Source organism: Protopterus annectens, chromosome 10.part0 (genome assembly GCF_019279795.1).
Source record: "Protopterus annectens isolate FY-2018-M chromosome 10.part0, PAN1.0, whole genome shotgun sequence".
Lineage (NCBI taxonomy): Eukaryota > Metazoa > Chordata > Ceratodontiformes > Protopteridae > Protopterus > Protopterus annectens.
In genome coordinates, this window is record NC_056744.1 from 586,955,489 (window position 1) to 586,963,904 (window position 8,416).

Here is an 8,416-nt window from a genome sequence, read left to right on the forward strand (position 1 = left end):
TAAAACCTGCCCTTAAAGTGAAGAGTTTATTTAGATAGGCTATTTTTATTGTTTTTACATACATGATGTTTATTTTTCAAGTTTGACTATTATATGTATTTTTATATAGTTGTATGTGACTTATTTATTCATAGATTTGCATCTATTTATTTTTATTTTTATTTATGGGATATGTTTTTAGGGGGCATGATGTTAGCTCTCATTTTGATTGGCTTATGCATAGTATTTCAAAGAGCTTATTAGTGTCATTCATTATCTGATAAAGCAGTGTTGGGATTAAACTGTGAAAGCGCTTATTCCTGTTAAGACTCTACATTTGCATTTTGAATGGAGCAGCTGTCTGTTGCATTTTTTGTATGGTATCAGCTGTGTATTCCAGATATCGTATCTACTTTCTCCGAATGATTTGTTCTTTTGCGTTTTATTTGGATTTATCTCCTCTCCAATAATATATCTACCAATTAACATATGTTGTAGCAGAAATTATAAGGTTACACATAGGAAGACCTTTTGTTATTGGACATTTGTATCACAAGAAAACATTTTATGTACATGACTTTACAGAGCAGCACAGTAAGGGGGTACAAAAAATTTGTTCCAACAAAGCTAGTAGAGGAGAGAAAAGTATCAGAAAAAAATGTTTTTAGTTGAGAAAGCATTAAGACAAGGGGAGATATTATCAGTCAGGATTGGAGCAAGGACAAAGCCATTGGGCTTTTATGAAGATTCTTAATTGGTTCTTGAAAAGATGGGTGGATGTAAGGGATTTAGCAGTTACATTCTGAAATTACTTATTAACGTCTAACAAATCTTTAATATATATATATATATATATATATATACTGATCTGTGTTTAAAAGTGTTTAAAAAAACATTAATAGAAAAAGTTACTCATGTAACTGTTAATATCTACATTAAATGTATAAAAAATAATATCAAACATCTAAAAGGAATGGATTGTTCACAATTTCTTTCTCTTAAACTCTGGGACAGCATACATATATGTATACATTATGATGTTACAGATTCAATGACTCTGGGTAGCAGTGTGAGGTATAAAATATCTAACCCAGTATGTTAAGTTACATATCTTTCTGATTGTTTACAGAAAAAGTAAGATACATTGGAAATGCTTAATGTTGTAGAACTGATTCACTTATTATGTACCAAGCAATGCAGAATGGATTCAGTTGAATCTGCACCAAGCAACAAATAGTACCCTTTATTGACACTACTTATTATAAGTATTTACGCTTCTCATTTTTCATTTCCCATGAATTTAGTTTATTTACAATAACAAATTCTGCAAATAATAACAACTCTGCTCTTTACATTTTAAATATTAGCTTGTTACTATATTATATATGGAATTTGAAGTCCAGGTTTGTATCTAAAGTTGCTTAGAAACACAGAAAAATAATTTTGTGAGACATATTGATGTTTTTGGTATGCTGTTTATTGTGATCCATGCCAGACTTAAACGAATAGTAGTTTGCTGCCCTTCAATTTATATTTATTATTAATATTATTTTTGTTTTTATTAATTAAATAGTAGTTTGAAAAATAGAACATTGAGAAGCTATTCACAGTTTTGTGTTTAAAATTGTAGTAAAACTGGTGTTCAAGTAAATGTCCTTCTTACTAGTACTAGATATTAATTACTCTATTTAGAGAACTTGATACTTTCATTAAATCATTACATTTGACTGATACTTTTTTATAGGATTTTAATTTATTGTACTGGTTTAATAATTCATACTATCCACTTCCTCAAAATGTATTTCTACAACAGTATTGTCACAATTTATTCATTAGTGATTTCTTTTGTTAACTTTTTCATTTCCTAAATGTTGTTAGAATCCCAATTTTCAATACCAGTGCAATGAAATATAGATGATGCTGTATAAATGGAGAAAGAGTTATACTACTTAATACTCTCTAGTAATTTTAATTTAGTGGTAATGTGGTAATGTTTCATTTTCAAAGTATAGTTTAATAGCACTTGACAAAAGATCTATTCACTACATATTATCTTATAAATGGAACTATTTATTTTGTAATGAATATCTTTCTCTTTAAATAATAGTAATTATGTTTCTCTCACACTGGACTCATAATTATATTATTAATTTAACTGATAGTTGCTTTTCTTTTATCTACATGGAAATAACAGATCTCCATAATTTATAAGTGGGAAGCTTTGAGCAGCCTATCTGTCCCTGGAGGAGTGGTCTTAGCCCAACAACTAGTAGTTTATTGGCTGTTTTTTGGGCTAATTTCTATCTCTTTCATCTACCTGCCTTAAAAACCTACATTTGCATGGTTTTGCACTTGTATTAAACTCAGCTAAGCTCCTTGTGGTGTCCTGCAGGGTACTACAAGCAGCAGAGAGACAGAGAGAGACTTTCAACTGATCTAAGTATTTTTTTTTTGCATTTTTCTCCTGCGACTGCTAGTTTTCACCTAAAATGCAATCTGCTAGCATATCTGTACTCTAAAAAGCTATTTTCTGCTGAAATACTTGCTTTTTTTGCTGTTTGCACTTTCAAAGTCATTTAAAGTAATTTTCTGTGTTAAAAGCATCTGTTTAACTGTTGTAGGCTACACACTCAAGTGCGCTAGCCTGTTTAAAGCATTTAAAGTGTTTTTGTGTAGTGTACTGTTGTATCTGTAAAAAAAAGAAAAAAAAAAAATCTTGTTTCCCACCTTTTCTAAGCTAGTCTAGTCCTGTTTTCATGTTCTGCTGAATTCAGGGCTGTGGTATAAGTTCCTTTGTTGCCCATATCCTTACTTGGATAGGAGGAAGTTTCTCTGTTCACTAGTAAGAGTGGGGAGCTTTGAGCAGCCTATCTGTCCCTGGAGGAATGGCCTCAGCCCAGCAACTAGTAGTTTATTGGCTGTTTTGGGCTAATTTCTATCTCTTTCATCTGCCTGCCTTAAAACCCCACATTTGCATGGTTTTGCATGGTTTTGTGTGTCGCGCACCTTCGCGCAGCACAGTTTAGCTAAGAATAAATTATTCCCGGCTCCACAAAGTCTGCTCTTCAATTTTTCCCTTGGAACTAGTCAGACTTTAAACTTAAGCACTCTAAACAGTTTCCTTTCAGTCCAGCAATTGCCCAAATCTCCTAGTAAGCATTAATAAATGCTAGCACTACACCCCCTATACTATACAGAAGTACAGGGCTCTCTATTCGTCCCAAACCGGACAATCAGTAAGACTTCACTTTATCTGTGCAGGCATGTCCAAAGGGCAGTTTCAGGTGTACTCTCCAGTCCAGCTGGTGAATCTGGGCATTTGAGGCAATGCCACAATTGCCTCATGTACACAGACAACCCTCTACTCCTTCCAACAAACACAAATGTATGCGAGAGATGCAACTTTACAGCCAGACTGGAGGCCAAGCTCTCTCAACCCAAGACTGGAACAGTTAATCATGAGGAGAAGGGATACACTTGCACCACACTACCAGTCTCACATAGACCAATCATATCAGCACTGGCCAATAACACACATAAATACACAAAAACATACTCGGAAGCTCTAAATAGAAATCTGCCTAAGCAGCAGAGACCTCCAAAGCAGACATCCAAACAACCTCCACCCCCAAACAACAACCACAAATCACATACTTCACAAAATCAGTGTGCCACACAATCACAGTCCTTAAGGCTAAACAACACACCCAATACACTAGTAATAGGAGATTCTAGTGTCAGGCACACTGACATCCGTCTCACTAGATTGAACAAGGAGAAGGTTACTGTAAGCTGCCTGTCAGGTGCCAGGATCTGCCATATAACACAAGCACTCAGGTCACTCCATAACAGGTACAAATATGACTGTCTTTGTACATGTTGGTGTGAATGACCTGAGACTTACCTCCCTGGACTACATGAAAAGAGACATAGAGGAGCTCTCTGATCATGTAGCCCAGGCCTGTATGATCCTGACCCTGAATAGCATCTTGCCCTCACCAAGAATGATGCCTCAGTATAAAGATAAAATGATCGATTTTAACAATTGGCTTAGCTTTTGGTGTCATTCAAAGGGGATCCAGTGTTTGTCAGCCTGGGATGACATGCTCGACAAGCCACGTTGCTTCACAAGAGACAGCTTGCACCTGTTGCCCTTGGGCTTTCGAATAAGGGCCAAGGCTCTTGCAACCCCCATAGTGCCTTTTTAGGCAAGGCTCAAAAGACAAACCCACCTCTGTAAACAACACAAGCAACAAAAAACTGACAGTAATGCTACTCAATGCCAGAAGTCTAAACCTCAAAATGTGTGCACTTGAAGCACTCCTCAGCAAGGAGGGAATCGATTTATGTACAGCAACAGAAACCTGGTTCAGGGCTCCAGGGTGCACTCCAGCACTACCAGGCTATAACTCATACCATACCTTTCGGCCCCAGAATCAGGACAGAAATACAAAAGGCAGTGGTGTATCCACTTTCATCAAGGATTCCCACATCTCCAGGCTTGTAGCACAGCACAAGGCCTCAGACTCCATCCATGTGCAACTAACAGTGTGAAAAACCACCTTTCAGTTTGTCGCCTGCTACAAATCACCCACCTTGTCTCAAGACCCCCACTCAGCATTCCTGAGAACACTGGAAAATATGAAGATCCTACCCAACACCATGATACTTGGTGATTTCAACTACCCAAACATAGACTGGGAAAACTACTCAAGTACAAACTCCTTTGCCCAATGCTTTCTAGAGTTTATAAACTCAAACTCCCTGGAGCAACTGGTTACCACTCCCACAAGAGGTGACAACATATTGTACTTGATCATTACCAATATGGGTGACCAATGTTCCACACCAGAGGTAAACCCGTCGCTGGTAAGATCAGATCATAAACTAATCACACTAGACATCCATATCCTGATCCCACCTCCAGTCAAGGAAACAACTGTAAAAAACTTTTCAAAAGCAAACTTCACACTTCTCAAGACCGAGGTGGAAAGTTTCATAGCCCCACTGCTAAAGGATAATGCTGCCCAAAATGCAGAATCCTTCACAAATGCATTCTATGTGCACCTAAAGGAATGCATGGATCAAGCCATCCCAAGTAAAACAAAGACTCACTCCTCCAAAATGAGGAAACAAGTCTGGTGGACCCCAGCCATAAATAAGCTCTACAACAGAAGGAGGAAACGAATACATGATAGAGCAAAATTCCAAAAAGGGAAGGCATCCCTAATCATTAACAGCAAGAAACTACGATCCCTCATAAAATCATCCAAGGCCAACTTCAAAAGAAAAATTGCTAATGATAATCACAAAGCCTTCTTTAGCTATGTCAAGAAACTAAGTGGCAGCTCTCAGATCTGCTCTAAGGTAGTGCAAAATGACAAAAAATACACTGAACCAACAGACATTGCCAAAATCCTGGCTGACAGGTTCAGTGCAAACTTTACCTTCCCTCACCCCCTAAAGGGCCCGTGTCCATTCCAGAAGATTGTAGAGCCCCAGACATCACAGACACTCAGGTGAAAACAGCCCTTTCCAAAGCCAAGAACACAGCATCAATTGGACCGGATGGCATCCCAGGCTGCATCCTACATGAGCTCCAAAATGAACTAACCCCTCACCTAAACTCACTGTTCAAGCTCAGCCTCACCACAGGCTATGTACCCAAAGAATGGTGTACAGTAACAGTTATCCCACTCCACAAAGGTAGTGCAAAAACGGATCCCGGAAACTATCGCCCTATAAGCCTGACTAGCTTGGTCTGCAAAGCCATGGAGTGAATCATCATGGAACTCATTAACAAAGACATTAGGAACCTCCAGACATGGGACGCTACTCAATTCAGCTTTGTTAAAGGCAGATCATGCCTCCTAAATCTGGTTGATTTCTTTGAAACAGTTACCAAGGCCATAGATGAGGGGAAGGTAGTCCACGCGGCCTACCTGGACCTCACAAAGGTTTTTGACACCATTCCCCACTCTGACATTATAGAAAAGCTCACCAGCTTGAACATTAACCCCTATGTCACGAGATGGGTTGCAAACTTGCTCATGGATAAAACTCACATGGTCAGAGTTGCGGGTGCTATGTCTGACTCTCAACTGGTTACAAGTGGAGTCCTTCAGGGCACAGTCCTGGGACCCCTCCTGCTCGGTATATACTTCTCTGAGGTACAGGCAAGCATGGGAGGACTATGGCTGACCAAGTTCACAGATGATTGCAAACTGGGGGCCATAATCGACTCCCCGGCTGACACAGACATTCTCCAGAAGGGTCTCATGGAGACGAATACCTGGTGTCAGAATCATGGCCTTAAGCTAGATGCCAAAAAGTGCATACTCATCCCCTTTGCGAAAAATAAAGTGCCCACAAACTATTACATAGGAGGTAATCCGCTAAGTACAGAAGTTGTAATTAGGGACTTGAGGACCCAAGTAGATAGCAACCTCTCCTTTGATAGCCACATTGCCAAAGTGGTTAGAAAATCCTTCTATGTAGCCCACCTAATCACAAAAGGGTTCGCATCTAGATCAGGAGAGGTTATTGTGCCCCTCTACTCATTGCTCATCAGGCCCATAATAGAGTTCAATGCCCTATTTGGGATGTACCTTACTCGACACCTGCAACAGCTGGAAAGACCGCAAAAGTACCTCACCAAGAGGATCATGGGCCTCAAACAGATGCCCTATGCAGCCCGGCTAAAGAAACTCCATCTTTACTTGATTGCTTACCATCTCCTCAGAGGAGACCTCTGCCTTAAGTACAAGGCCAAGTCAAACCCTGAATTAATAGACATGCTCCACCTATGGAAAACCAAATCTCTTAGAGCCACATGCTCTAGGGATTTAAACCTCAGCACAACAATAAATAGGACATGCTGGAGGGATAGATTCCTGTCCCAGAGACTTTCCTCGCTCTGTAATAGAATCCCAATCTATGTTAGGCAAAGCCCCTCACTGACTCTCTTCAAGAGAAATCTTGATGAGTGGATGGGAAATCGTAAATATACACCTGGGATCACATCAGTGGCCTTGCTGGACAGAGGCCCAGGAAACTAATCTAAAAGTGAGGTGAAAGCCAACACATTCTGGCTAGGCTTATAAATGCCCTTGGGCAGATAGCCTAGTACCTACCTATGAACATCCAATTTTCTTTTAGATATTAAGGTTAATCTGGTTTAACAGTTTTGTTTTACCAGATTAGGAGTGTCTTTCACTCCATGTTGGTTTGAGGGACCTCTAGAGTCACTGTTTACTTATTTTTAGTTAATATTTCACTTCATACACATTTTGACTTCTTTTAGGCCTCAATATTTCTTAAATGTGTGATTTTTAACAGGAAACATCAATCTGACTTTAGGTTATAAATCTTGTAAGAATGTCACACAGATCTTGACTGACATAAGTATTATATACCCTTGTCTACTACAAATACATTATAAGCCTAGACAAATAACATGGACTTAACCCTACTCTCTCTGAACATTAATGGATTAAATAATCCAAGGAAAAGGTCCACTCTAGAAAGATATCTAAAACTAAATAAAGCACAAGTGGTATTCCTACAGGAAACTCATTTTAAAACAAATGATAAATATATATGGAATCCAAATGAATATTTAAAACTATCTTATTCTTCTTATAATAAAAAAACTATAGGAGTCTTAATACTATTGGAAAAAATGTTACTAACCCTGACATTATCTATAATTACAAAGACAAAGATGAACTTTTAGCAATTGTAATATTAACATTTGGCAATAGAACCTGGACACTAGTAAACTTATATTGTTTTCCTGGCATTGGAGTTGGAGCCATCACAAAAACACATAGACCATATTAATAGAGTATCCAAAGGTAATTTAATAATAGAAGGAGATTTTAACTGTATTTTGGACAATTCAGAGACTACTAACAAAAGAGCTGTTCGTTCTACTCCCATAAGGAAATCTCTTAAGAAATGGACTGACAATTTAAACCTAATTGATATGTTTAGTTTGAGAGAGAACAATTCTTTACTATTCTCACATAGTGATAACAGATTTAATACTTAAACAAGAATTAATAAAATATTTGTATCTCAAGATTTGAGAATGAAAAAAAACAAATTTTTCAATAATTCCTTGTCCTCTGTCTGATCACAGTTCAGTTATTCTAAAACTACAAATAGAATTAAATGGATTAACTTTCACAAAAAGAATCCCAGCTTATATTACCAAATTGCAACAATTTAAACCATGGTTAGATTCAGAAATACAACTCTTCTTAGATACTAACTACACAGAAGATATATAGTTATTTTATGGGATTCTCTAAAGGCATACTTACATGGTAAATTATAACATGGTTTAATAATAAAATAAAAGATTGGAAATCTGAGTTAACAAATATCCAAAAGCAAATTATAGAAATTAATACCAATGATTTATTAGACTCAA